Genomic DNA, 14,189 nt, shown 5'->3' with positions numbered 1-14,189 from the left:
AAAAAGGGCAACCTGGAGCAAATACGGCATATGGCTGACATCAATGTTTTTATAGTGTTGCTAATGCGAAATTGGCAGAGTTGCAATTGTAACTAAGAAATAATTCTTTTCAAAACGTATTCTGCACTCTAGGTAAGTTATTTAATGATTTAAAATTAAAATAGTAGTACTACCCACCTGAAATTTTTAAAGGTGGGTAATTTCCCACCTGAAAGTTTCTAAAAAGAAAAATAAGTCTAATTCACTTTATTGTGCAAGAAACACTTAACAATACTTGTTAAGGCAAATCTGTATTTACAACATTTTACAATACTTACTTGGTAAATTCAAATATGCTGAAAGCTTGCTTATTCAACAAATTTTAACCCAGATTTCAAAATTTTTTCTCGGAAGTGTTAGATTTTTTTCGAATACATAGTTTTATAGCCTATTCAATTTTAGTCTAATAACATTGTGCGACAGCCGAAACTAGCCCGGACTTTGTTAGCATTTTCTCGAAGTATATATACTGGGGGTATACCCATCCAGTAGTAAAACAGACGATGGATTTTCAAAAGTTATCTCGTATTTTTATTTTATGGTCTACTAAAGTTTTCATGTCTCGACCTAACAAGTTTTCATAAAATCCGAAAAAATGGTTTAAATAAATGTCTGTGCGAAATGAAAGGTTTATCACATATAAATAGGTAGTAAAACTTCATGGGAAATATTTTCGTAGAACACTTTAACCTACTAGCTCCCGCCGGAAAAGGTCGTTTTGACCCTTACTTTATAAAATTCCGCAAAAAGCAAATTTGAAGTTCGTTAAAGGACTGATTCTTCGGAAAATTTTACTAGGGGTCTTCTCAGGCAAAAACTTTATGCCACAAACGTTAAAGTCTCTATAAAATTTAAACAAAAAGTCTATACCATGAAGGAATAAGAGCCAAAGTTAATTCTAGAAAATGGTTCATAAAAGAAAGTTGTTTAGGTTGATTTTTTATTTAAATTTTTTAGAGACTTCTACGTTGGTGGCATAAACATTTTGCCTGTGAAGGAGTTTTCATATCAATCCTCTAACAAACTTCCAAATTTGCTTTTTGTGGCGTTTCTTGAAGTAAAGGTCAAAACGACCCTTTCAGACGGGAGCTAAGGGGTTAGAATGTTGTACGAAATTTTTTCCCATGCAATTTTACTAAATATTTCTTAACCTTTAATTTCACTCAGACATTTTTTAACCATTTTTTTCCTCTTTTTTTGAAAACTACTTAGTCCGGGACATGAAAACTTATTACGGGATATCAGTACTTTCAGAAAATATTTGCAAAATCTGGGCTAGTTTGAATTGTCATAAAATTATCACACAGTGTAATGTGCAAGTTTCAAATGGCTAAAAATTATCGTTGATTTTTTAGAATCTTTTTTGCTGAAGGTGTTGCGGTTTTCTTCAATATACGAATAAATTCTGTTTATTCGTTATAAAGAAACAAATGCGACAAAAAATCTAAAAAAATCAACGGCAACTTTTAGCCACTTGGAACTTGCACATTATTATACCAAAATTGAATAGGATATAAAGCTGTATACTCAAAACCAATCTAACACTTCTGAAAATAAAGTTTGAAATTTAAGTGAAAATTTAGTTTATACAAAGTTTTAAACTTGGGTTTATATGGGCTTTGTTATGAAATGAAGTAAGTGGCAAGAAATATCACTTTGAAATGGCGTGCTATAGATATGACCGATACCGTATGTATATGGGTATGTATGTATATGTATATATAAATAGTATGTATGTATGTAGGTGTTTCGTGGGCGTTTGGAGAGCAAGAAAATTACTACTGCTCGTACTATTTTTCTGATGACAACGTAGATACGTTGCTATAGGTATATACATACATATACATACTACATACATACATACATACGTACGTACAGCTCAGAAGTATCTTAAATCCAGAAAAATAATAATAATTAGAGGGGGCATGTTCGTTTTGAAGCTGTGGAATGTGTTGATGGTTTGGAAATCACTTTTGATTTCATCATCGTGTGTTGTAGAGGTATACGCCGCCGGGCCACGCCGCCGCCGCCGCTGTTTTTTGTCATTTCTCAGGCGGCGTTCGGCGCCTAAGGAATTTTGTACAAAACTTTCATGTTGTATGCACATTGAAATACATCGTTTGAAGGAATACTACTCGTATAAAAACAATATTTTACGAAATGAAAATTACATTTTTAAAAGAAGTTTTTTTTTTGCATAATTTGGGCCACTGAAAATTTAAAAAAAAAGGGTAACTCAGAAAAAAACATAGGTAACACTTTTTTCGATCGAAAGCGTTTATTACAGCTAAATTAGGGTCGAATACTGGTAATCTGACGATTTTTTCCGCAGTAGACAATTTTTTTCAATACCACAACAATACTACTTTTTTATATACTACATCAACAAGAAAGTTATAAACATCAAAACCTTTAACGCCAATATCTGAGAAAGCAGTTTTAACAGAAGCGCCCTTATTGCATCTAACTCCTCAATTATTGGAGATAAAACAAAGACTAGTTGATTTTCCTGTGTGTTTTTTTTTAAATATTTTAATCAGAATTTTAATAAAAAGCAAACACTTTTTTGCTAATTTTTACATTCGTAAGTTACTTTGTTCTGGGGTCCCACAGACGTATACAAGAACTAGGTGGCTGTGTGAAAATTACTACAGTATTCCTAAGTAGTGGTCAAACCTCAGGAAGGTTTTGCTCCCGCGCATCGCAATATTTTCTACACAGAGTTAAAGTCCCCCTTTTTGGTAAAAATTACTATTATTTTGCATTACATTCTGTTCTCCTTAGAAAAATTTGGCGCTTAATATATAGTGGAAATTTTAACTATTTCTAAGCCATTTTTCAAACAGTGGGTCAAAAAGGCCCGTTCTGGTGGGAGTTGATGGGTTAAACTTTTGGAAAAAAGTAGGCCGACCTTATTTTCAATATATAACCCGCAGAAAATTGTAAGAACTCCGTAATTTAACATAACGGTTGAGAAGCTTATTGCAAAAATGTATTGGTAGCGACATAAGTTACCCCAATAACTTAACCTTTAAATTTTTTTATTTCTTTAAATTGAAATAGTGCATACGGATTTGTAGAGTACATAGAGATGTATATATATTAGGGTGCCCATCGAAAATCGTCCTTTTGTACGTTAGTACTACATATTTTCAAATTGTGGAAATTATCGATGGTCAAAATTTAAAAAATTCTTTGAAATTCAAGCAAAAATAGTCATCCAAAAACTCGTGAATCTAGAAAATCGTATTTTCTGACCTAAAACGACAGGCCGCGACCTCTAAATGGCCTTTAAAAAACCTATCAAAATAGGCAATAATATTTCTCACAAAAACGGATCAAATTAGGGGGTAGGGTCTTTAAATAAAAAATAAAAAAACATTTTCGATGGGAAACCTAATGTATATACTATATAGACTTTCTTCTGTTCGCCCATCCATCAGCAGCAGTCACTCAACTTTTGAATTCAATGAATGAATTAAATAGAATTATAATCTAATGACCAGGGAACGGATTTTATGGAAATTGCCTTTTTTTCTGCTAAAGAGATAGAGTATATTCGATTAAGAATGTCCACGATTTAGCTTTCCCTGATTCCATATATACACATTTGAAGTTGACTTTTTTTGCCTTTTTTAAGATATTTGCCTTTTTTTGCCTTTTCTACCTTTAAAAAAGTGATTATAGCATTTACATTTGTTTTTTTTTTTTAGATTAAAAAATATACACATGCCCATGCGGCTTATAGAAGCGCAGGGACCTCTTGCCAAATTGGTGTTGAAAAAATTCAAAGCCGGTTTCTCAGCTAACGTAGGCTTGAAGACAATAAGGGGTGTGGATAAAATTGTAAAGGGCGAGGAAAACGCCCTTATTCCTGATAATATGAACGTTTAAAACGTTTCATATTTAACTTGTATCAACTTACGTCGAGCGCACATTTAGTACATTCAAGGCTTTTCTTCGCGAAAATCGAATGAAAATGCTGCCAGAAAACTTCAAAATGCATCTTGTGGTTCAATGTTACTACAACTATACAGATTAAAGCTTTATGAGTTAGAAACTCGAAAGGATAAAATAATCAAAGACTCAAAGTACAAATTTTTCATATAATGAAACTAGTTCATAGTTTTTCTCTTTTTACTTGTAATATAAACATTTCTAAAAAAAATATATTTTTTGATTGTTCTTCGTATTTTCTGTCTTTTTTAGTGTCTTATTTTGCTTTTTTGCAATACCTTTTTTTTTGCCTTTTCCTGCCTATTTCGTTACTTTATTTTGCCTTTTTTATAGGGTTTTAGGTCCTAAAAATCCGTTCCCTGCTGATGACATAAGATTAGAAGCCTCATGGCTCTTATGGGCAGTAGCGCCGGCGTTTCCAGACGCGCCGGCGTCGCCGCCGCAAAGCCTGTCGGCGTAAACCTCTAGTGTGTTGACCTATACTCTAGCACAGTAATAACTACATGTACAAGCGGGAATCTACATGCGTACGTATGTAGGTATGTATGTAGTATGTGTATTAGGGTAGTAAAAAAAAAGGAAACTCAACTTTCTGTCGTGCTTGGTGGCTTCAATGCAAGGGTGGGCAAGCAAGGAATCTTTGGAACCATGGCCGGAAAATCCACTTCGATACGTCCGACAACGGACTGAGGCTGATCGACTTCACCGTGGCCCGAAACATGGTAGTAACAGTAACAGGTTCAAACATAAAGAATCCATCTAACTACGTGGCTGTCTCCAGGTTGAAATACGAGAAGCCAAATAGATCATGCTGTGATATACGGAAGGCATGCTTCCAGTATTTTAGACATCGATTGGGTCTGGTGGTCAACGAGAACAAGACGAAGCATCTCCTGTCATCAAACAACCAGTCGGCGCATTCGAGCCTTGGCACCCACGTCATTGTTGACAGTTACAATTTCGAGAAGCTAGAGAATTTGGTTTACTTGCGAACAAGCATTTACACCGATAATAATGTCAGCATCGAAACTCAACGCAGAATAACTCTTGCCAACAAGTAGTAAAGTTCTCTCTTGACATATGAAAATCTTTAGAACATTTTTGGGTATGCAGTTTTAAGCCCATAAAATTTTAGCCTAATGAGATGCAAGTTTAAAATAGCTAAGAAAAACCCCGTTGTGTTTTGAGAATTTTGTTTTTAAGGATTTTTGCACTTTTTTCTATATAAGTATGAATTTCTTATAAAATAAAAGACGTTCGCAGCAAAATTTCAAAAAATCAACGCCAGCTTTTGCAAAATTTCACTTGTTATATTAAAAAAAATGCAAAAATTCTCTAAAGATTCAAATAAAAAAGTTTAGTTTTTGATGAAAATTTGTTTAATTTTCCGAATTTTTGTATAAAATTTGAAACTGTTTTTTAAAGCTTGAGCTATATTTTTGTAGCAAAATAACAAAAAATTTAGCTCGAAAGAATTACGAATATTTAAAAAAAATCAACTCGTGGTCATTTGTTTAAGACACTGTATATGCAGATGTACATATGTATACATAGAATATGTGTATGATATTGTAGGTATGAATGTTGTATGAAGGCTGGAGTGAAACTAATTTCATTAAATGCAAATAACTGGAAAATTCAATCATTTACTGTGCTGCATCCAGCAGGGACGGAGTGTGTAAGAAAATGATGTCAACTGCCCACAAAGATATCGGCAGTAACTACGAGAGGAGGCTAAATGAACAATTTCCAGAGAAATTATTAAATAAGCTTTTGTAATATGTATCACACAACTTTTCAAACGATTTTTAATTACAAGTGCAGGTATTCATGCACACATCCATACATTAGGGTGGTCCAAAAATGCATGTGAAAAAGTAAAGTCGGAATTTTGATGCTCCCACCCGTAGGATTTCTCTACATGGGAAAAATTAACCCCTGCTTTGAAATAAAAAATTTTTAGAGGTCGCTCAAAGCTCTCAATGTTTTCCATGTATTTTATGTTGGGGAAAAAAAATCGAAAATATGGTATGGAATTCTTGAAAATCAATATTTTGCGATCGGAAAACATGATGTCCCAATTGTTCATTTAACCGAGCGAACTACCCCTAAACACAAGTGCGTATGTTTGTTCGCTGTACCTGGTTTTGGGCGGGGGCTCAATATAAGTGCGTGTGTGCGCTCGCTGCTCCCCGTCAATGCGGGAAACGCATAAATCGCTTAAGCAGGCATGTTTTTTCGAGGAACACTATTTTTGACCAATTTTTTTAAGGTCAAGGAGTAATTGTGGCTCAATAGCAACATTTTTCCGTGAAAGGCAATTGCATTAGCTTTCAAAACCATTTTGTTTCACATATCAAAATGTTGATTCTGTCGGAAGCGCTACGATTAATCGCATGGAGTTTTCAAAAAGCACACTATGTGGTGTACCAAAAATCCAAATCGAATGGATTCGCTTAAAAATTTTTTAATTTGGCGTTATTAAGGTCGCTAATTATGAATATGGAATCAGATTCTAAAAATTAAAAATTATGTATCCATTTCGGAGCAACCATTTATCACGAAAAAGTTTAAATCGAACTTGCGTGCATGGCGTATACGTAACATTCTCATCTTATGCCATGTATGTATGTATGTACGTACATTCGATGCTAACTTTTCAGTGATAAATGGTAGATCCTATGTGATGCGCAATTTTGAATTTTGAACTGATTTCAGATTTAAAATCAACGACCATAAAACGCCCATTTTTAAAACCTTAAGCAAATCCTTCGATTTTGATATTTTGTCTGCCATTTCGAATTTTTCCAATCTGACTTCAGAGTAATCAACGACCCGATACCCCCGAGTAACCAATTGTAAAGTTTTAAACAAATCAAATTGATTTTGATTTTTTTCCGCCATATTGGGTTCACCATTTTGAATATTAAAATTCCGATACCATAATCGCGATCAGCGACCCTTAAAACAGTAGGAAACTTCTTGACCTAACAACTGGCAACTGCTTTAACAAACTGAATGGCAAATTTATTTACGCATTTACGGCGATGAAGTTTTCTAAGGGGCGGAGCATTTACGTAATACTGAATTTTTATTTATGTCACATTTTATTTGATGCATTATAAATTTACGAGTCTTTTGACATGCTTATGCTTTACGTTAATTTCAATTGCATAGAATTTTAGGCAGAGCTTAGGCCCGGTTAAAATGGAACGCCCCTTATTTACATATACCTTATACATATAGACAGTTCCTAACTCATTTTCTTTTCACTGTTCCAGCACTGTTGAAAAGTCTGCCGATCAATCACTAAAACCCCATTGGCTTTTAAAAATAACTACTACAGCAAAATTAGTTATATTCTTCAACTAAAACAGCCTTCGAATGAAATTCACAGAAAAAGGATTTGATTTTCTGTGGAGGTTTTTCATCACCCCATAAAGAAGCCAAAATGGTAGGTATGGCCTTTCTATATTAAGGTAACGATATACATATATATGCCCATTCCTATATATGATCTATGAATAAGTGTCTATACTCCGTCGGGAATTTCGTAGTCGACTACTAAAATACTTACCTTTGGTCCACTTATTACGGCTATCTGGTAAATATTTCCAAAGTAATCCAGGTCGCAACCGAAAAACTGCACAACTAGAGTTGCTTGATATTTGTATTAAGTACTTACAATGGAGCCAACTGACTATTTCAGCATTCCGGTTTCCTAGGCAGTAGTCAATTTCCCGACTCTGCATNAAAACTGCACAACTAGAGTTGCTTGATATTTGTATTAAGTACTTACAATGCAGCCAACTGACTATTTCAGCATTCCGGTTTCCTAGGCAGTAGTCAATTTCCCGACTCTGCATAACTTTTTAGTGGCTTAGAAGTTAGCTAAGAATTAAACTCACTTAACTGCATGTACAAGACTGAGAACTGGTTTTCTTCACAATGCATAAAATATCAATGAAAAATATGCAAAGGGCAAAAAGTACAACAAATAAATGATACTCAAACAGAGAAAAGGAAATAATTATGTCAAATATAACCAATTTACCGCGGAGACTACGCGGACTTTGAAGTCCTGCATTTCATTAGGGGAGCTCACGTTGAGTAGAATTTTAGGTGTATGGTTCCTACATAGCAATATATCACATGTTTTGTTTCTCTCCCAATAAAAAAATGCATGCTGGATTGCTACGTAGCAACTTTACGCCTAAAATGCTACATAAATAAAATGTTTGGATATCGAGTATCAAGTATGTGCATCACGAAAGCCTCTTCACCAATCGCACAAAATTTGGCATTTATCAAATCTTTTTTCACATAATTAACACAAAGAAATTTTTTGGAAAATAATAAAAACTTAAAAAAAAAATGTGTTAAATATTCACATTTTCGTCAGAACACAATGCCGTTTCCTGTACAAAAGCTATGTGCACCAGGGATGTCGGAAAAACATCGATGCATCGAAAATATCGAAGTTTTGCTTCGACGCATCGAAAATTTTCCGCTCGATGTATAAATAGTCGCTGTATCGATACATCGATGTTTTTTTGAAATCTGATGCCTCTGGTACATTGAACCGCCATTTCAGTTTTTCAATTGTGTAAAAAAAAGATGTGAGCTTCACCAAAAAATTGAAACGGCTCCAAAAAGTTCCGTTAGAAACATAATTACATAGCTCAATCACAGCAATTGCTTTGAAATTTTGTACAATTTTGCTAATAATAAAATCCTATGCAAATCGAAGCATCGATGTGTACTCTTCAATGTATTGAAAAATACCGATGTATATTTCGATACTAAATTGTTGTACTGGAATAAACACTGCGTTCCGGAAGTTGTACAGTAAATAGATATATGTAAGTACTGTAAAATTGTAATGTAAGAATTGTCAATAAAAGAAACTATTTACTACTACAACTACATTTCGATCCACCGACTTAAGTCGATGTATTTTTGTCCCTGACATCCTTAGCGCATACCCGGGTATGCTGCTGTTGACGTACTTATAATTTTTCCGATGTTGACATTAAGGTTAAAAAACAGTTTTAGCTAAAATTACTCCTAAAGACTAATTAAATCAAAGAGGCTTATAAAAATTCGAAGTTAACGCCAGTAAATGAAAAAGTAATTTTTTCGTATTTTTTTCGTACCTAATATCTACCTCAATTGCCAATTAGTTTTTATTCTTGATCGAAAAAATATAAAAAGCAAGAAATAATGATATCTGATGATTTTTTCTGGCCAGGTAATCGTATTTCCGCATTCCTAAAATTCACTGGGGCGAAAAAATATCCCCTTGATAAAAATTGTATTGTTTTTTTTTTTACTTTTAACGGCGCATTGGCTTTGAGTAATTAATAATGATAGCGCTGTTAAGGCTGGCCAGGTGTTACGCCAAATCTCATTCAATGCAATCAAGAAATCAACTTTGAAGTCAAAATATTGCATCTATCAAAATTATCTTTATGGATATCTTGTGAAACCCCTTTTAACAATGTTAATTGGAATAAACCTTCCAACACACAATTGAGCAAAACTTTCGCTTGATAAAAATACAGCCACATATCAGTTTGTATACTGTTAATGATAACAATTTGGAGGTTAGTCAATTATTAGTCACAATAAAAATCACTTTGAACAGGTGTTCATACCAAATATGTTGACATACATATTTATGTTTGTATACATAAATAGCATTGAGTAATGTTACTTTTTCGAAGACCTTTTCTATTTGTACATGTTCATATATGTATGTACATACATAAATAAATATGCAGTGGTTCAAAAATTGTTTTTTTTTTTTTTGGAAATTCAAAAACGAAAAAAAAAGTTATTTTAGCGACCGCGCTGGTCGGCTTTTATAAAAACGCTGATGTTCTCAATTTTTTTGTTTGCTTGACATGTTAAAATGCATCTAAAAATGTGGATTTTACATATAATTACTCTGGTGCTATTGGAGAATATTCCCTACACTATTTACATACCTGTCCTGGACAGTTAGAATGGGCCTAGTTCCCGAAAATATACTCTCAAAAAGATACTACCCAAATTAAAACGTTGATACTGAACGATTTACGCATTATCATGTGTTGGAACTTGTTACCAAGAGCTTCTTGGGGTTGCTAATTAGGAATCTAAAGTAAATTTTTCAAAATTCAAAATTGTCACTTCGGCATCATTCCACAAAAAATCGTTGAAGAATTTACCTACTGTAAGACCTGCAAACATACTAGACCACGAGTTTTACGGGTCTTTCTTTGCTGTCAGGTGTTCTGAAATTTTTAGCCATTTGAAACTCGAATTTTATTCTACTAGAATTCAATGCGGCACAAAACTGCATACTCAGAAATTAATTAAAAATCCCAAAATTTTAACGAAAATGTGTTGAATTTTTTTTAAATTGCATAAATTTTTAAGGCAGTGTCACTCGATTGGTACACTTGTACAGATTTGTTCCTTTTTTACCTCGCTTTTATTAACTCGGGATGTAACTATGTAATATTGATGCGCCTAAAAGATGCAGCGATTTCCATTCTCAAGTTACATACCTGATGACAGTACGAATGAGAATTGCTTTAAACTTCCATTCTTAAAGTAACCTGATGATAGTACGAATGGAAATTTTAATAGCGAGGTTCAAGTTTTTTAAACTATAATTTTATTATATTGCGCTATTACATAAAAAAAAAACAATTTGGTTTTGCACTCTAAAGGTTTTCCTTTCTTTGTGTTTGGGAGTGTGAGTATGCCATGCTCTGCAACTAATTTTTTAGCAATCCTGGCTTTTCTTTCTGATGTTCCAAACTCAGCCATTGTTTTTGCGCGACTCCATGTCGGTGGAGCAGGCGTGAGAAGTTGAATTTTCAATTTGCTGAGCTCTTTCCTACACGATCCACAAATTCGCATCCGTTTTGATAGCGTAGGGAATTTTGATATTAAGCCGTCGTGTATGTGAAGATACGTGGTTTTTTTGTTGAAGGGATTAAAGCAAAAAGAAGCAANCGTCGTGTATGTGAAGATACGTGGTTTTTTTGTTGAAGGGATTAAAGCAAGGGATTAAACAAAATAACACAGTCTTTATTTTAACGCTGTTTCTAAAAAGGTGGTCTTCAGAATGACCATACACCGCCTTCATAAACTATAGCTGATTTATTATAGCTACTTATGGGTTGCGCGAGTAGGTATGCATATCTATTGAGAAAAGGTTTGGACGAATCTGCTGTGGTTAGGTAGAAAGAAAAATCTTAATCATCCTTAACTACCGGGAAATCCCATCTTCTTCATACTTTTCAAATATTGGGCTAGTAGGTATGCAAATCTAATACTCAAGATTCTGCAAAGCTATAAATAAAGAGTTTGGATGCACAAAATCGAATACCTGCTGTGTTAGACTACGAAAAATCTTAATCACAAACGAATGTAATGTTAATGTACAAACGAAAAAATATAACAACAATGCTACTCTGATGTAATGCAGGGATGGAGTATATGGTCCTGCCCTAGGACATCGCAATGTTAATTGGACCATATTTTTTATATGAATTGTGGTTAATTTTGGAGTACTCCTTGGTCCTTAGGGAGTACTCTTTACACGCATGCATGGAGTAGTCGCGATTTTTGCAGGGTTTGCGCAAAGTGGTGGATATGTTTATTGTGAGTGTTTTTGTGCTTCTCTCTCTGTGAGAACAACTGAGAAAAGTTCTGAACGCTTTTTAGTTGGGAATTTAACTTCAACTTCGGTTCAGAACTAAAACGCTGCGTCCGCCTTGAATGGAATCAAAATAATGAGGTTTCTGGAGCATTTTCAAGTCGCTCTAGCTCACGTAAATCTTAGTCAGCCTAACCGGTTCACTTTTCACTTTTGGTTTTCATGTTTTTACTATGGGGGAAGAAAAATTTTCGGGTGAATTTTTTCCGGGCGAAATTCAGGATAAGGCATAATATTTGTCGGAAATACTTTGCCGGATGTCTTAAGAGTATAATAAACTAGCTTTTACCAGCGGGTTTCCCCCCACGTCTTTATACAAATATGAAAAGTACTTTATGTAACGATGTTATATTTCATTTCTCCTCTAAATTTAATATAGCCGTGATAGCATAATATGTAGAGTAGTTGTATAGCTGGGGTACTATACAATGAAAAGCAATAAGTTTTTGGCACAGCAATAAATTATATAATAGTAGAAATACCAACGTTGTATGGTAATAACTAAATTTTAGCTATCTACTTTCTTACAAATAATAACTCTAATATTATTCCACAGCATGTTTTTAGTACTTCAAAGCATCTATTAACATAGATGCATTTTCCAATGCAATTATCATATATTTTATTTTCGATAAAGAGTTGGGTTTTATTTTAAGCCATTCTTGTTTATTGTTATTACAAAAGCTAAGCGAACTGGAAACCGAAGTTTTTTTAAATTCGAACGACATATCAGAAGGAATTAAAGGGGTCATGTGACTTATGGTTCCGAAGTTATGGCTGATAAATACGCCCGCGCCCATGTTATGTACTACGGCACCTTTTACAAACTCATTTATATATACCTTACTATAAGCACCTACCATAGATATGTTTGCATACCAAATTTCAAGTTCATGTGACTTATGGTTTCGAGGTTATGGATGATTAAAACTTCAAAGCCTACTGGATGTGCCACGCCCCCTTTGATAAACTCATTTATATAATTTACTATAAGCACCTACCATAGATATGACTTCATATCAAATATCAAATTCATGCGACGTATGGTTCCGAAGTTATAGGTGATTAAACATTTGCAGACCTATTGGAGGTGCCACGCGCCTTGCAAAATTTACGACATATTTGCAAATAAAACTATACCTATAACCTTCTCGGGGTAAAAACAAATTAGTCGACAGAGTTTCGTGCGATTCCATGTCGTGGTTCCAAGCTTATAAGGTAATAAACCAACAGACATTCACATTTGTATATCGACTGCTGAGTCGAAGATCGACCTATCTCGGCAGCCAGTTCGGAAACGCTCTATCTCAAAAATATTTTCAAGATCGCCCTGTTTCAAAATTTGGTTGAAGAACGCCCTATCTCCGAATTCGTTTCAAAAATGCGCTATCTCAGCTGCCGATTCAAAAACGCGCTATGTCAGCACATTTTCAATACATTTTGAAGTGAGATTGGGCGTTTTTGAACCGAATTCTGAAATAGGGCGTTCTTCAACCAAATTCTTTGTTGTTTTTCGATAAAAATATGAAATAGGGCGTTCTTGAAAAGTTTTTTGAGATAGGGTGTTTTCGAACTGGCTGCAGAGATAGGTCGATCTTCCACTCAGCAGTCGATATATAGATTGTATAATTCCGGTAGAAAACCGACACTTTTTCTGATTCAGCCTAAAAAAAAAAACATTTATGTATGCATATATATGTAACTATGCTTATGCATGCACGTATGTATGTAAACAGCTACATGTAAATATGTACTCAGAATGAGCAATGTAAACACAGCTGCAAACTCTTAAGATAAGCAAAAATTGTCCTGATAACAAATTACAATTTAAAATTAGCAGCTCTTCATGGACAGTTAAACATACATACGTATATATCGTTTACTTTAATTCGAAGGATTCCCTTACTGATGCAATTGTTATATATATATTTTATTTGTTTTCGTTCTAGATTATATATCGTCAGTACACACGAATAAAGGCGCGATAGTGTTTTGACGGCGAAAAAAGGCGCGTAAAAACATTTAGCGAAAAAAGATGCTTACGGAAAACTTCGGCGAAGTATGTTAAGAGTTTTTGACGCTAAACGTGGAAAACGTTTAAGCGCCAATCATTCGTTTATTGAAATCAAATACGATATAGGTACTGTTCATCCCCCAAACAACTTAAAATTTTGAATCTATTTAGGGGCTTCCCTTGAACTGCAGAACTTCGAAAAACCTAAAAGTTTTATTCAGAGGTGAAGATTTGGATGAAATTAAAAAAAAACCGGTTTGTTCGATCAAAAAAATCCGGGTTATTCAATATTCGAAAAATAAAGATTAAAAAAAACCGCCTATAGATTTCCCAAAAAAAAAAACGGTGGAAACCGGTTTGGAACAACCGAGTCAATCACCCTACTGCACATATTATACTTATCCAGCTTATTAATATTATGATGAAATTTCGAAAAGTGTAAATTTTAAGTTTCATCTCTATATA

Source organism: Rhagoletis zephyria, unplaced genomic scaffold (assembly GCF_001687245.7).
Source record: "Rhagoletis zephyria isolate East Lansing unplaced genomic scaffold, Rhagoletis_zephyria_1.1 Rzeph_scaffold_01376, whole genome shotgun sequence".
Lineage (NCBI taxonomy): Eukaryota > Metazoa > Arthropoda > Insecta > Diptera > Tephritidae > Rhagoletis > Rhagoletis zephyria.
This window is presented reverse-complemented; position numbering follows the sequence as displayed.